Below are 17,854 nucleotides of genomic sequence, written 5' to 3' on the forward strand. Positions count from 1 at the left end.
GGGCTGAAAGAGCTTTAGAAGTTTCCAGTGGATATAAACTAGATGAAGAGATCCTGAAAACTCATAGATCACATCGAAAAAATACTGGCTTTCCTGACAAAATACCTGTCAGGGCCTGGCTACATTTACGTTCACTCTCCTTTGTCTTCTAGATCGATGGTCTGATCCTCGCGATTAACCCAGCCCCTTCACCAGAGCACGGATTATTTGCTCTGGGGTCCTTTTTTGCGTTCTTGTCATCATTACCCTTCCGGTCTGTTTTCTGAGATCAAAAAGAGAGGCAGTGTCTTGCGAGTGGGCGCCTGAGATGGCAGCGACAGACGTGCTTCTTCCACCGCGGTCCACTTCTCTTACTTTTTTAGTTTGAGCATAGACTAGCCCAGCCTGGTCACTAACAGTGGAAGCTGACACGAAAGAAAAAGTGCTAGGTAAGCACTGATACACAGCAGTCAGTGAAAAAGCCTCCGCTTACACCGTAGGGGAAGCTGAAGGCCAAGAACCTGGCGCTTAGTAAGAGTGGCAGCATTAACACACAGGTCCCAGGAAAGAGCTCTTTGCATTTCCCCAAAGATAAGAAGGGAGAGGATATTCTATGGCTGATGTCTTCATGAAGCCCGCATCATAACAGGCAGGGAATGAAAAGCAAACCGGCTGCTAAGCCTCCTTCCACAATTCCCAAAACTCACAGCCTCCTGCTCACAAAGGTACAAGTTTAAACTCGCACAACTCCAGGTGCACCTACAAACCCCACTGCTGCCGATCTGCCGTTTTACTGTAGGTCAGGGCTGTTAATCACCCGGAGGCCTCGGGGCAGTGGTGCCCAAGCTTATTTATGGGCAAGTCAAGAACCCGAATGCTGAACCGTGCCTGATTAGCTGCACTAATATGCTACTTGTGGCTAATTTCCGAGTTGCTGAGCCCACAGGTGTTGGCCCTAGCCAGTAAATCATGCTGTCCACCTCCTCTTTGCACCCTTGGCCCCACCATGCATATAGATCGGCTGCTTAAGTGACAGGCGGAGAATAACGGCTGGGCCACTAAATCACCCGGTGCTTAGTCACCTGGTCTCCTCCAAAGCCAGTCCTGTGACGTTCCCAGGCCCAGGGCCCTGCCCTTGTTATTGTAACCCCAGTCCTCACAGGCACCCTTGTCACCTTTCCAAGTCACCGAGTGCGCATTTCTCCGTTCTTATTTGCTTTGCTTGTAGAGCACATGCTTTGCATAAGACGGCACCATTAAAATTTCCACAGCAGCCAGCAGAGCAGGGAGGCAGAACAGTGTGGCAATGACTTAGACGCCAAGGAAACTCTCACTGGACTCCACAACTGGGGCCTTCTTTCACCTTTAATTTACTTCTTTTAAATTAAGAATGTTAATTAAATGGATCACAAACCAAACAATCTGAACACTCAATATTATGGTCAGGAAATACTTGGTTTGCATCTAATTTGTTTCTCCAGAGTAGTTCCTTATTTTAAATCAACATATGGGTTCATATGTAAATGAGTAGCTGTGAAAATACACTTATTTCACACATATGTATAATGTCTGTTTGTACTTGGACTGGGGAGGATTTCCTTTTTTATTTCTGGCTAAGAGAACTGTCAGGAAACAATTCTAATGGATGAATGCTGGATGACATTTCACAGGTAGACATGGTATCTGAGAACGTCCTGTATCTTACGACCAAAACTGAGACAGGGCCCACAAGTCGAAAGCCCTGAATGGGACTGTCTCAGCCACCAGGGACTAGGGAAGGAAAACCACTCCTGTGTGTTTCACATGCCCCACCCTTAGAAGAGCTTATGTGAGGAAATACAGTCACTTCTGGAGTACTTGCTCATTGAACTTAAATAGCCAACTATCACGGTAGAGTTTTGATCATAAAACTATCCTTATTTTAAGGACTTCAATTCAAAATGAAATGGGGTAACAGGAACCAGATTCACTCCCCTGATTCAACAAGCCATGTGCTACATTGGGTTCTGGGACCACTGAGCACTGAGCAAAGGAAGCCTGGTGAGGCAACTGCTCCAGCTCCCTGCTCTGGGGCTTTCCGGGCCATGCTGGTGGGCAGAGAGGGTAGCTGTCTGGAGTCCAGGGCACCCCTTGAGCTAAGAGAGACAACTGAGTGTCCGACGACAGCATGGCAGCCTCAGCCTTGCAGAACCAGGCACACAAAGGAGAGAGGAGAGGAAGAGTCCTCGGAGATGCACTTGGGGCACCTTCAGTGTATTCCAGAGGCTGCTGTAGTGGTCACCAGGGGCCATGGCCTGTGACAGGCTGTGTGGTGGCCACTCCAGCTGCACACTGAGATACTGCGATGTATACACACCGCATGGGATGATTGGGAAACTCCCACGGACCTGTCCCTGAAGGGCAACATTTCTAAAAGCAAGCCCCGAGAGGTCCAGGTTGCCTCAAGTAACACAACTCTGTCCCGCATCAAAACTCAAGGAAATTTACAGAAACAGAGGATCCAGCAGTCAAAAGTTCACAATGCTGAGGAGCTAACCAAACAAAGCCAGGTTCGCAGAACAGCAGAGAAATGAGCTAGGTTGGAGATGAAAGTCTCCCAGCCAAAAGCTGCCAGAAATCTCACCACTGCCAACTGGCGCACACACAAAGTAACTGTAAAGCTTCTTGAACTGTGCTGCACATGCTGACTTAGAAGCTAGGAAGAAGACACAGCCCATGAACGGTCTGGGGATGAGGCGGAGGAGACTTTAATTTTAGTTTAGCCACCAGAGAAGGGAACGTTTTTCAACAAAGCCAGCTGAAATGAGAGAGAGAATGAGTATTACAAGTTAGCAGACTGTCTTTGGGACGACTTCAAAGGAGTAAATGTGCACACACCTGAACTCTGTGGGGATGGGAAGGGAGCGCAGAAAAAGATGACGAGAGAAATAACGGCTGAAACTCTCAAATGTGTTGACTATCACCAATCAAATATCAAAGACTTTCAGCAAATCTTAAGTATAATATACAAAACAAACCAACACACAAGCAGTGGCCGACATACAAGGTACACCGCGATCAAAATACTCAAATCTAACAATAATAAACACTTTCAAAAGCAAAGCAAAGGACGCATTATATACTGAGGAATGAGGATATAAATGACCACAATTTTCTCACTGAAAACAATTGAATCTCTTTAAAGTACTGGCAGGGACAAGAAAATGTTTGTATCAATATAGAATATCTAGAGAAATTACTTTTCAAAAGCATAAGTGAAATAAAGACCTTTATATATACAGAGGTCAAAAGAATTTATTACAAGGCAAATTCACATAAAACTACTCTAAAGAAAGTCAGAGAGAAGGAAAATGGTATCAGAAAAACATGGTTATCACCTTTGAATGAAGAGCCCAGCGTAGAATTCCAGCAGTACTTTTGTTTCGCTTCTGTTTATTATTTAAATCTCTTCAAAGACACTTCTTTAAATAAAAATAAGACTGTAACATGGTCTTCATCGTAGAGTGGCACCTCAGGTCACGAACACTTAGGTTTGTGAACAATTTGGTCTGAGCATTTGCCAAGATTTTGTATCTGTTGGCAGTCTGTGTCGGGGGACAGACATAACTGTGGCTGTCTTTCCCGCACCAACACGAGTGTGGCTGCCCTTTGCAAACTGGTCTAGTACATCAAGTTTGTGAACCGAGGTGCCACTGTACAAAGTAAACCTCAATGGTTGACCCATGACAGTGCACATGAACTTTCGTGATTGCCAGCCTCTTACCCTACTTATCACTGGAGGGGTGCTGTGATAAAACAGTCATGACTCATAGGCCAAAGCAAAGCTAACATGAAATCATAAAAAGCAAATCTTTTATATGAAGTTGGAAAAAAAGGATGAGAAATCAAGAGCAGAAGGCATAGTTTAAAACACACACACACAGAACAAGGTGACAGGGGTAAACCTGTCTGTGTCAAAAACTACATTTGAATATCAATGGCCTAAGCACTAGAACTAAGAGGTGAGATTATCAGATTTTAAATATACCGTATTCTATCTCTATGAACCCATAATACATGCATTAATATGAAGATGCAAGGCTGGGGATTTAGCTCAGGGGCACTATGCCTGCCTTGCAAGCGCAAGGTTATGAGTTTGATACCTGTTACCCCCCAAAAAACTATATATATGGCCCTTGCAAACAAGGGCTGGGTGCAGCTTGGAGATGAGGCACATATTTTGCAGGTTGGTAGCCTTGGGTACAATCCTGGCACTTTCAAGAAACAAAAATGAACAAAAACAAGCTAAAAAAATCAAAGGAAGGGAACAGATATGTTGTGCTAGCAATAATCAAGAAAACTGTAGTATGATATTAATAATAGACAAGATATATATATACATATCAAAAAGTTAATATTACTATTTATAAGAAAAATCATTGCACATTCATAAAGGAATACATTTATCAGGAGGGCATCATAGTCCTCAGGACTTAGGAGCCTAATAATAGAATTTCAAGATATGTGAAGCAAAAATTAGGTAGAAATATAGAAAGATAACCAAATCAACAGTTGTCTTCAAAGATTTCAATACTACCTCTCTATATTTAATAGAAGCCAGAGCAGTGGTGCCCACCTGTGACCCCTACACCTGGGAAGCTGGGTCAGGTTGCTTGATGCTCGAGTGAGGCCAGCCTGGAGTATACAACAACAAAACAACCAAACCAAACAAAAACAACTCATAGCTTTAATCAGAAAATCAGTAAGTATGTGAACTTTTGAAATTATATTATACATTTTTAAGTGACTGGCATTTCTGAGATATGCTTACTACCAAAATGGAGGTCACTGTATTTTCAACTGCATAAAAAACACCAAAATAGAATATTTTGAATGATAGTACCAATCTCAGTGGCTCCTGTGTATTGAGAACAAGTAGTCTCCATCAAAGAACCCACAGCCAAAGCAGGACATGGAAGCCTGTAAATTCAGCACTCCGGGAGCTCAAAGCAGGAGAATCACGGGTTTAAACCCAGCCTGGGCAATTTTGCAGCTTTGTGACACCCTACTTTTTAAAAAATGTAAGGCAAGAAGAATAAAAAATTCAGAAACTAGAATGATTGAATGATTTTTGATCTACAGAGAAAAAGAAGAAAAGATGTAACCAAATTTTGGGAAGGCAGCTAAATTTATTATGATGAGAGGAGTGATGTTGACTGCAATAATTGTCCCTACTAACAAGGAAAAAGTAAATAATTTTATCTTTTTCCTTACAAAATCAAGACAACCAGAGCAAATAATCTAAATATGCAGTAAAAAAGATATAATAGAAAGCAAAGCAGACAAAAATAAACACCCAAAATAATAGAGAAAAATAACGAATCAATCGTTCATTCTTTGAGAAGTTACATGCTTGACCTAGGTAAATACCAAAACCATGCATATGATAGGTGCGATCACTGTAGACTTTTTCTAGGATAATTCTGGTCCATCAAAAAATGCTTTTAAGCAAACTTGAAGTAGCAGAAGACTTAACAACAAATATTATTTGCTATCAAAATTAATCATGATGGGGTCTGGATGTAGTGGTGCACACCTGTAATCCCAGCATTCAGGAGGTTGAGGCAGGAGGATCTCCACAAGTTCTGGGCCAGTTTGGGCTACACAGTGAGTCCAAGGCCAGCCTGAGCTATGTAGTGAGACCTTGCCTTAAAACACCAAAAAGAAAAATGAACAAATAATTGTGAAGCGACACTTATCAAGATAGTGTAGCATTAACCCAAAAACAAATCAGTGGATGGAACAGAGTCATATGCATTAATCTAATATCCATTAGATGTAGAGCCACACACCTAATGGCTCTGCCTGGACCAGGGTGTGAGGTAAATAAACAGGGCCACCTTTTCATTTGTTGTCACCCATGAGTGTCCATGAGGAAAACAACAAGAAGGAAAGCAAAAACATCAATCCCACGTTAATTTCTTGCACAATATACAGAAAGAGTTCACAATGATTCCTCAGTGTAAATGTCAGCTTGAAACCACAAAATTCATAACTGTCGTCTTCTTCAACTTTGTGAGTGTGATCTTGGAGAGCTTTTTCGTATCATGCACTCACTTTCCTCTAAGCCAAACTCTGGTTCTTTTCCAACTTCTAGCACCAAACCCTCCATATCATGCTGTGGAAAATTTTGCATGCCCAAATAGGAATAGAAATAAAACGCCTTAGAATGAACTTCAGGCAGCTGCCTTTACTGTGTCTTGTCGCACTGGGACAGACGTGCTCCCAGGCCCCATCCTCCTGCCCCTCCCCCTGGTTTTGGGATCACCGTGAGCCCTCACAGGACTTTTGCAGGTGGAGACCCACTGCACCACCGTGCCCTTCACCCATCCCCAAGGGGTGCTTTGACCCAGCCTCCTGTGAGCCTCCTTTGACACTACCCTGCCTCCCCTCCTGTTCTGCTCTCCCTTCGCACAGTGCAGCCCTCCCGAGACTTCCACCTCCCAGGTTCCATAACGTGGGCAGTGTTACAAAGTGTATCGGTCTTGTTCGTTACGGTCACAAAATAGCTCAGGCAAATTGCCTTATAGAAAACAGAAGCTTCTTAGCTGGCAGTGCTGGAGGTCAACCGTCCAGTGGAGTGGTTCAAGCTCTCCTGAGGGTGCCTCGGCTGTGTCGCTCCTGACACGGGGCCAGGCTGGTAGCCTGTGGGGAGGAACAGGTCGTGTGCACAAGCAGGGAGCCAGAGAGGATCACGGGCCACGCTTAGGTACCAAGCATTGTGAGCCATCTGGACAAGCTTCAGGAGGAACACTTCCGGGGATGGGGCAGCCCGTGACCTGAGCACCCCCGCTAGGTGTCTCCTCTGGAAGGTGCCGCCCCTTCCACCGCCAAGTAAGGACTGACGCTGGAGGACACATCACCAGCGCCTGCTAGGGGTGTGGTGAGTGGGAGGTAACTCGACCAAAGCAAGGTTGCTCCTCGGCCAAAGGTAAAAGGGGAGGTCACCCCTCATGCACCAGGTGCCCATGGCCCCACAGGTTCCTCCAAGGTAGGAGGAGGAAAAGACAGAAGAGAGCCTCAGAGACATGTGGGGTGCGCCACCTCGGCCTCCCAGCCAGGGAGCACGCAGGCTGGGAAGGCTGGGAAAGCCGAGAGAGGTCTTACAGGCGGCACCGCAGGGCTGAACAGGTGCAGGTGTCGTGTGGCTTCGTATGCACCCCCAGCGGGGCCCACACTGCCCCAGGGCGGGGGTTTTCTGTACCTGGGCTCCCCACCTGCATTAGCCACGTTATTTCCGTGGGGCGGAGGTCCTGCCTGGCATGTTTGTCGTGTACCTGGTGAGGAGTGCAGAGCACACGGACAATCTCTTTTGAGACTACTGGGGGTGTGAATAACCTGGCCTGGACTGGAACGTGTGATCTCCACGAAAGTGAGAAAGTGCTAATTCAGGCTTCGCGTGGAAATGCAGTAGGCAGCTCTTGGTAGCTCTCTCCCACTTCCTGCATTTAGAGTTGGATCCGGGATTCATTTTCACCCCTCTGAGGACGGCGGACCAGCTCCTGTCCACGAGGTGAAATGGGATCACAGCTCAGGACAACCTCACGATTATGGTGTGGCCCAGCGTGGGCAGAAGGCCCCTTGCATGTGACTTGCGGGACGAGGAGTGGACGTCCAAGCCACAGAGGGACACCGGGCCCCACGCACGCTGCTGCAGACGGGAACAGCTGGTCCCGGCACGCGTCCACCCTCCCACCCAGACAGGGCGACAAGAGGATGTTTCCGTTACACTGACTTCAGATTTCTTTAGGCAAATAACTATGAAAAAGTCATCTGACAATTCCACAAAGAAAAATGTGTTCCATGACTCTGGGGTGGCACATTCGAGACTTCTCCGTGCTCTGCCTCTGATTTAAGACAGTCCGTGGCTGGCGGAAAGTATATTACAGACAGCTGGGGCGGTTCCAGTGTGGGAATTAAAAGGGCACCCGCTAAATCTGTCAGACGGCACTCTCTAGATGTAGCACCAAAGAATTATATCAGAAAGGTCACCCGGAGAAATACGAGTGTCACAAAGTTAAGTACATCTAGGGAAGATCAGATAATAGGAAATATCCTTTTTCCCAAGCTGAAATGATAGATTGCAAAAATGGTAAAGTGGAGCTCAGAGCAGATATAAAGGGAAATCAAGACGAAGGGAAAAAATAAAGTAGGAGGGTAATACAATAGAAGTGAAGCTGTAGAAATCATAAAGGAAATGCTTCGAAACAACAGTGAAACTTATTGAATAAAGTGAAATTTATTCAGAACATTCAGATGGCAAGATTCAGAAAAATAACCCAAGGAGTGGCAGCCTGGCTGATTGCAAGATGCTGCGAAGAATACATTTTTTTTAAAAAAAATTGTCATATGTTCTCATAGCGCACTGTATGAATAATTTAACAGGAGCACCAAGATTTATGAAAAGAGTATTATCAGTGAAATGTTAATGCCAGGCTAGAGACTTTTTTAAGTGAAGGTTTGGCTCTAACCGACACGATTGTTCCTATTTGTCTCCTCCACACCAAAGATGGAGCAGGGGTGTTTAAGGGCTTCAGAAAAGAAGTGCAGCCCGCAGCTGTGTCCTCAGGGTCGCTGACCTCCGGCACCTGCCCAGTGCAGTGAGGTCAGTGTCACCTGATGGACTCCATCCCAGCTTGGCCTCGGGGACCTTCTGCGCTGTCCCTGATGTGACTTGCTCATGTGGACAGCAGGGTCTTCTCACTTGTTTGTGCACATCTCACGCACCGGCAGGGCCTGCCTCCCTGGACTAGGGCAATGAGAAGGATGTGGCATCCCTACAAAGGGTGCCCTGGAGACACCTGTACGGAGCGAAGACCTGTGGCTGACACTGGTGAGGCACAGCCTGTGAATGTTCTCCAAAGCCCCCCAGTGGCTGGGGAGGGAGCTCTGGGGCCTGGGTTCCTTCTTCTGCACTGACAGCACCAGCATCGCCTAGGTGGCCATTTGCCCCTTCTCCTGGACACCTGCTCGCAATCACCAGAGCAGAAATGCAAGTTCTCTATCGCGTGTTGGGAAGAGAAGGCTGGGATCGGACACCGGAGTCCCGTGCCAGTGGGCCTGTCTTTGCGGTCCTTTAGAAGCTGTGGTCAGTGCCTAAAGTTCTGCCCCACAGCATGCAGGTCCTGGAGAGGTTTGAGCATCGGCCCCAGGGCCTAAGCATGTGGAATGTGCCACTGGCCACTTGATTCATTCTCTTCCAACATTGGCCCCAAGCTAATCTATGCCTTATCCACTGATGCAAAGATAATTCAATTTATGGAATGTTATGCAAGCACTCGCTGAACTTTATGGGCCTCTTAAAAGGCAGCTACTCTTCTTCTTATCAGGAAACGAAAGCCAAGGAGGAAATTGCGTACAATCTGCACTTGCTGATTCCATACTTTCAAAAACTGATATGTAGATAAATTTCTATTCCTAACACCTCACACTGGCTGGACATTTCACTAAGATAACATTGTTTTCTGTGTCTCTTAAAAATGACAGTAAGCGAATAGAAATCGAGATTATTGTTAAGGACCGACACTGCTCAGGTTCTGAAAGACACACACTCTAAAATTAGTGGGTGGCACTCAGATGCCTCTAGACTACTGTGTTGTAAAAAGGTTCTTTAAAAAAAGGTGGAATTTGTGGTGCTTTTTAGATTAATATTTTATAAACATGACCTAATGACATTAATATGCTAGCACCACGTACTTCTTCACTAACCATAAAAAGAATAGAATAAATGTAACAGAATTATAGATACATGTCATACTAAAAAAAATGAACCATACAAGTCCCAAGAAATTCATAATGTGCTGTGGCTTACAAGTCATATACTGAAGCCAGGTGACAGTGGCAGAGGCCTTTAATCCAAGCACTCTGGGAGACTGAAGCAGGAGGGTCAAGAGTTCGATTCTAGCCTGGGTAATTTAGTGACTTAGCCAGATGCTATCTAGATATAAAAAGGGCTGAGGGTGCAGCTCAGTGTGGAGGTCTTTTGTTCGAAACCCAGGACTGCAGAAATAAATAAATATTTCAAAGACCATGCAGTGAATGCAAGTGCCACCTTCAGGAATCTGGAGCACCGTTTGGGAGCCAAGGTGCCTCGGCCTCGGCACATGCCCCGTGGGCCTGCGCAGATGGAAGGCACTGCGGCAGCTGCAAAGAAGCACCGAGGACGTCTACGTGGCTTATAATGTCTGCACCTGTGCAGAGCAGTGACACCCACATTGCCCAGCCTGCACAGAGGAGGCAATAGAAACTGCTTCCCAATTTATAAATCACTTATTCATAAAGTTCGGTTTTGTTGTCTTTTTTTCTTCATTCACATAAGTCCACGTGCAGGGTCCGTCTGTACTCTGTGACACGGCTCCACAGCCACCCTCCCCCTCTGCCGCGGATTCGCCCTGGCGAACTACCTCTGGGGTTGGGCTGGAGGTTGCTCCGATGCCTTCTGCTGTGCCCCGAGGGAGCTGTGAAGTGGTGGCCGCTGCCCTCTCAGGTCGCCCCTCTTCCCACCTGCTCTCTTTGGTGCCGCCTCCCCCAGACCCAGTAGTTGATAGCCTGCTCGCCCACCATCTCCCGCCGTCACCTGCCCCTTCTGTCCGCTGGCACCAGCAGCTTCCCACCCGAGCATTCAGAGCTCCTCTGGACAAGTGCTGTACTTGACATCAGAAAATTGCAGAAGAGGCTGGTTGCAGCCGCGCTCCCCAGGGGGGGGGCTTTTTCTCTCCCGCGTCATAAGGAGACTCTGTCTCCTGGCTACTGTCACGCATCAACCGCTCAAGGCCCAGGGTGGTGTTCTAACTCTTCCTCGGGGTGAGGCCAGCGTTTGTGCTCCTGCACTCAGGGAGATGGCGGCCTGACCAAACCTGACCTCCCGAGGGCCAGGAGGAGCCCAGGCAGAGAGCAGGAGTTTGCGCCTCTGGTTTCCGGCCGCGTGGCTGGGTGGAGCTCTGTGGTCCCTTGTCACTGTCCCCACTCCCTGCCTGGCCATTCCCCGCCGGCTCTCCCCGGCTCCAGAACCTCGGATCTGACTGGGCTCTGCAGGGCGTTAGTGAAGAGGGCAGCTCTCGGGCACCTGGACCTCTGTGGGCTCAGGAGCTCCATCCTCACAGGTGCCCATCTGTGCCCCTCCCTGGGTGTAGATACGATGCCTGGCAGCTGTACATCCATACGTAAACGCACACAAGGGGCAGCTGAAAGTTTAGCTAAACCCAGAGATATACAGATGTACGTTTATATGTTTGTAGATACAGAAACAGATACGGTCAGAGATTGAGCTCTAGATCTAGATATGTATGTGTATGTTGATGCAGAGATGCATACAGATAAAACAGACCTGTTAGATGTGTACGAGGATATGCTCAGATACAGATTTACATGTAGGTATACACACAAACACAGACAGTGTGTGGACAGATATAGGCACAGGCAGTCATATGCACAGACAGAGATGCCTGTTCAGCTTTGTACATCTAGACACAGCCATAGCCTGGGTGAGCACAGAGGCACCACTGGACATATATTCATACCAGAGAGAAATACAGGTCGGACTGAGCTACAGTGCAGAGGCGGGTCTGAACGCTGATCAGCTGTTGGAGGTGCTGCCCGGGGCCGCCCTGCTGTGCCGCTGAGCCCCGGATCCGTTGCCCCGAGAGACTGGCGCTCTGAACGTCTTTAACCACTGGCAGACACCATGGTACCTTCTGTTTCTCAGTTTCAGTCTGTTATGCCCCCCGCGTGAGGCCGAGTCCCTCCAGATGCGTCCGTTACGCCCGACCTTTCTCGGTTAGAGTAGTGTGCCATGGCCCTCTGTGTGGCTACAAGGGGCAGGACTCCCGCCTTTTCTCTGGGGCTGCCCCTCCGCTGTGTGCAGGTACCGCGTTTTCTTTGTCCATTTGTCCATCACAGGCGTAGGATTTTCTTCAAGCTCTTGGCGATGGTGATGGCACCACGTGAGCACGGATACTAGATATTTCTTCAACCCTCACTTTCTAGTCTTTTCAGTGTGCACATATTCAAAGTCAGGGTATTGGATAACACAGGACTTTATCTGACATGAAACCAGAGTTTTCCTCATCCATGGTATGAAGAACATTCATGATTCATTCACATTTCCATATATTAACCCCCACCACTCACTCAAAAGTCTCGCTTTCACTCATTTTTAATGTCACTTAATCATACCCCGAACTTCTTGTGCATTTCAGTTGATTTTCTTCGTCTATATCTCCATGTACGTATACTCTATTTTATTTGTCAAAAAGTTTCATGTGTTTTAAATCTGGTAGGACTGTTCATTTTCTCTTGCCCTTTCTGCCATAGAAGCTGTGAATCTCGTCTTCCACATGAGCCTCTTTTTCCCAAAACACTGATGGGATATTTTATTGATGTTATATTACATTTGTAAGTTAAGTTTTAAGTATTTGATATATATTTAATTGGAATAATTTTATTGAAATTCAGTTATTCAGTGCTCCTCTCAAAGTCTATAATTTTTAGCAAACAAATTTTGTTAGGCCTATTCCCTTTTCAAGGTTGCTGGTCTTACCAACACAGACGTGTGCCTCGTTCTGTTTCCAATGGCTTTGTGTTCAACAAGGGTGAAAGTCTACTTAAAATAAATGCTTTTTATTTCTTTTCACATTTATTTGGAGAGATTTTATGTGCGGGGTTTGTTATTTTAATTGTGAAATTTTCTTCAGTAGGAACTTTTTATGCCTGTTAATTAATTCCCCGCATTGTACGATTTTTGAGTTGTGAAACTCTTGGTGACAGTTTCTTGATCCCTTCTTTTTCCTGGAAGCTTCGTCATCACATGGTGACACACCATCTCCCCTCTTCCAAATTCTCCATCTCTGTTTGTTTTCTCTTGTCTAAGTGCATGGCTGCCCTAGGCTGTGCTGGTTGGTGAGGATAGCGGAGAGACGCAGCCCGGCTGACTCCCGATGCCGCTGTGTCCTGTGTTGGTGCGGGGTCCTAAGTGGGAACCCAGCAAACACACTCAAAGAGCGCACGAAAAGCCTGATTGTTTCATAACCGGCTGGAGCTTCCTCCAGATGCAAGGAGAGCTGACTTTTAGAAAATATATTGATCCAATTCATAACATTAAAAGATCTAAGAGAAAAAATTTGAGGCTCATCTCTGTAGATGTTGACAGGCATTTGGAAACATTCAACAACCATTCAGGATTTTAGAAAAATTAATAAATTAAGAACACATGACCACTTTCTAATGGATAAAATCTGCCTATCTCTGTCTGAAGCCAGATCACACTCCACAGTGAAACACGAAAAGCATCGCAAATTCTCATGTTTTATTTATGCCCCGCTAGACGGCAATTTTAGTGAATTTCCGGAGACTCCGGCGTCTCCAGTGAGATGGCATCTGCTCGGTTCTCAGGATACAGCGTTGCTCTCCATAGTGCCCATCTTCCTTTTGGTTTCGTTACTAGGCCTTTTACTCCTGTTCGCTTAAAACTCAGTGCCCTGGATGAGGAGCAGACAGGGATGACCACAACTCGTGCTTCTATTTCTTTGAGCTCCTGTAGTTTGGGTCTCACTCACACAGCTTCCACGCTGTTTCCTACACAGATGGGCATCATCACCACGTCTTATTTTCATGCATTCATTTTTCCAGTTTTGCTATTTTTTGGTCTTTTTTTACTGATTTTGCCAAAATTTTTGTTTGTTTTGTCTGATGTTAAGATTGTATCCCTGACCTTCCTTTTCTTAGCATGCTTTCCTGCTTTTGGTTTCTCATCTTTATAGAACCCTATTCTTTTAAGCATGGATTTTACTTTGTTGGAAATGTGCTTACTTACTTTTATTAAAATAAGAAATGTACTTGAACATATTTTTATAATATTGTTTCATGTATATTCTGTGTTCCTAGAACTTTTAAAAGTCTTTGTGTTCAGTTTCCTGCCTGGCTTTTCTAGGAATGGGTTCTCTGATATTTACGGTGTCTAGTGTCTTTGTTGTTGCTCTGTGACTTCCCTTTGCCTTTAGCACTGCTGTAGCTCCGTTGGTCCTTTATCTACGTAGGAAATGCCCATTAGCTCCTGCCACAAGCGGTATTACCCTTCAGTTTTCTTGGTTTTCCCTGTCCTCCCCTGGCACCAATATTAATCAATAGCCCCGTCTTTCCAACATTACTGTTATTGTATAGATGTCTTTGTGCTTTTCTTAATATTCCATAAAAGCGTAAGCTGGTCATAAAGTTTTAACGTTTCCCTCCCGGTGCAGTCTGTGTTAGCCGGCTCCTTCGCTCACGGGATAAGCATGGAATTGTGCGCACACTGCCCTGCCTCGGTGTCACAGTCTCAGGTCCCTGCACCCTAGCTTCGCAGCTGCCCATGATGTTGGTCCCCACAGTCACTGCTTGCCTGGTAGAAATCCTGCCTATTGTCATTTCCTTACTTGGGACTTGTGGGGGAACCCCTTAGCTTTTGTGTATGAAACAGAATTAATTTACCAGGATGGATTTCAGTTGATAGCCCCAAATGTGACCTTTAAAACTATAACTTCCAATCTTCACTTCAGAAATGCACATTGATAGAAAGAGCACATGTCAGAGCCCGTCTCTCTCCCTGGCAGAGAAAGGAAAGCCCTTTAGTTTGTGGCTTTTAAAAATTCCCTTTTGGATGCCAAGAAGATTTTCTTGCAGTTTGTTGTTTTGTCTTAGACTTGTGGATCTTCAGTTTTTGAATCATTGTCTCTCTGTATAAATTTCAAAACTGGCCACTGACTTCAACAACAACAACAACAAAAGGCCTTCCAGTGTATGAACGGTGCCTTTAAAATATTTAATCTTTCTTGATTGTTCTCTCTAAAGTTTAAAATTATTTTAAGCAAATTTTTAGGTATGTCCCTAAATAGTCTCCTTAATGCTCTAAACTATTTCAAGTCTTTGGTAGTATTAAAAATTGTATTTTACTTAAAATAACCCATTTTCTAAGTGTACATTGCTAGTGGAGCAAATCACACTTGAGGTTTTTCGTATGCGTTTATATACAACACTGCTGAGCTCGCGTTCTCTGGGAAGTGTTCTTGTAGGGGCTGTGGAAGTGTGCATAGTACTCTGGTCTCCCAACAGAGACAATTTTCTTTCTTTCAGCCTGCTGTAAGTTTAGTTCCTTCTGTTTCCTTGTCTTGCTGTACTGCAGAGTTCCTCTCCCAGGATGTCTCTCTCCAGTGCTAAAATACCCACGTTCTAATTCCCAGATTACGTGGCTGTGCTGTAAGAGGGACAAGGGCTTTGCTTTGTCGATTTTTGCTTTCATCTCCATTTCATCGGTCCTGCATGATGATCTTTCAGTTCTCTGATTTTTATTCTCTTTCCCCTTACTTTTTGGGAGTTTGGTTTGTTTTGCAAGACCTTTAGATGCATCTTTATGTTGTTTTATTTAGATCAAATTTAAATATTTAATGCTATAAATTTCCCTCAAAACACTGCATTATGTACATCCGCTTCACATTACTATAATGTATTTAAATTATAATTCATGTTCAAAGATATTTTAATCTCCCATAAGATTTTTTTCTTTGATACATAGACTGTTTTGCTGTGTTTTGATTATTTTACAAACTTTAGGGCATCGTACATTTACCGCATATTGATTTCTGGTTTAATTTATTGTGGCCAGATAATAATCTGTACACAGTTTCAACCATTTTAAAAGTTTTAAGGTTTAAGAACTTAATTTTTTAGATAGCCACCTAGATTTCTTGATGGTATTTGGTGAGCAATGTATTTTCTTCACTAATTAGAAAAGTCAGCATTATATATTAATCTCATATATCAGTGAACCACATAAATGAAAACTACAATATTGAGTGAAGCTCTGCAGAAAATTATTTAACTTCCTTCTTAGCTGAACTATATTCCAAAGAAAATCCATTATGGGCACAAAACCATGAGAAATTCTCTAGACAAATTTATTTTCCATGTTCTTTTGAACTAAGCTGAAAGATTTTTCAGGGATTTAGTCACATCCTTCTAAATAATTATTTTTGCCAAGTTCACTTGTCTAACATACTTTTAGATATTCTGGGTTCTTTCATACAATATGAATTCAAAACTTTTTACATAATTAAAGGAGGGCATTGTTTTTGATCTTGGCTTGACTTGCAGAATTAGGAATGTCAAGATCACTGAGATACCGTTGATTTAAGATTGCACATGTTTCTCTGGTCTGTGCCGAACACAGAAAGAATGTTCAAGGAAAACTTTCAGATGCAAGGACAAAGGTGAATTTTTTTCCAACAATTTCTAATCATTTATTTTTAAATTGCTCAACAAGGTTAGTCAGTGATACACAAAAGGCCCCAGAATAGCTCTACCTGCCCCCAGGGAAGAGCACGGCAGAAAGAGACATGCAAATCAGAGAGCAGGTGACGGGAGGAAGAGCGCCACGGCTCTATCTGTCTCCGCATCTCTCTCTATGTCTCTATCTCTCTATATTTATACACAAAGGGTACAAAGCAACCCTCTGAAATAAATTCTCCCTCTGAAAGAATAAGAAAAAGAACGAGGAAAAGGTTTCAGACAAAGTGCTTTCAAATGCGCAGTCGCTCAGGGCCTTGGAGGGTATACCTGAAGAGAGAAATGGGAGCTCCTGACAGCCAGCTGAGCGGTGCAGAGCTGAGGATCAGTGCGCTGTGAACCGCGGGCTCCTTGTGGAAAGCGGGGGTGTGAAGGGAAGAAAGCTCCTCAACTCCTCTGAGCACAGGAAACTCTCCAGGAAGTGCAGGAGCAGGCAGTGTGACCCAAAGCCCAGATTCCCTGAAGCCTCCTCTTCCTCGGGAGCAGACCTCCCAGTGGGGAACGGTACATCCTTCTGGTTGTTCTCTGGAAGGCTGCTTTTATTTCCTACAGCTTTTCCCGACACTGGCATCCATTTCTGAATATGTAAATGCACGTACCTAGCCGCACACACAGGACTATTTAATTCAGGAAGGCGGCTGTGCCCCCAGATGACATTTCATGTTGACAGTGCCTTCCGGAATTGATGATCGTGGATGAGCAGGGCCCCATATTTGTGGGAGAAATATTTTCTTTACATCCCTCCAGGCATGACTATCTCGCATCTCCGAAGACGGCCCAGGGCACAGCACTCTGGCGCTATCTGTTAATACCAGAAGGTTCTGCATTACATATTTTATGTTAAGATGCAAACGAGTGTCACCCAGGGGCCTCAGATCTGTGAGGAGGAATGGTATTTTTGTAATGAGTGTGTCCTTTTCCTTCATCAAGTCACTTTTCCAAGCACGAAGAGATGTTAATTTTTGACCCTTCTTCCACAGAGATATTAAGAGAAATTTTCCATAAAGGATTTATTGGATGTGGTCAAAGCGAAATATACGCATGAATTAAGAGTGCTAAGCAAATGGAAAACCCTTGCTGGGAGTCTGTCCGTAATGAGGTGGACAGGCCCACTTCAGCTATTATCTGGACTCCTGCTAGAAACAGCGGTGAAGAGCTGCTAGTCTGGGTTTAACTATTCTTAAAGTCCTCCTCCTCGTGGGGAGGTGAGGAAGGGAGAAACAGGAGGCTGATGTTTTTATAAAAACCTGCAGCCACGGAACAGACACATAGAAAAAAAAAAAAAAAAAAAAAAAAAAAAGCTATTATTGGGTAGGGGGCACTGTAAGGAAGCCACAAATGACAGATGGCTGTGCTGTCAATCTGCAGGTTTAATGAGAAGCCCTGCCCGATTTAATGAATCCAGGAGCTGCAGAACCGCGTCCGGCCCCGCCCTGTCAGTCTCTAGGCCTGCAGGCCGGCAGCTGGGTGCAGCCTACGGCGGGTTTCCCTGTGAACTCTTGGCAAGCCTGCAGTCACCGCC

Source organism: Fukomys damarensis, unplaced genomic scaffold (genome assembly GCF_012274545.1).
Source record: "Fukomys damarensis isolate Sample0158 unplaced genomic scaffold, DMR_v1.0_HiC HiC_scaffold_1, whole genome shotgun sequence".
Lineage (NCBI taxonomy): Eukaryota > Metazoa > Chordata > Mammalia > Rodentia > Bathyergidae > Fukomys > Fukomys damarensis.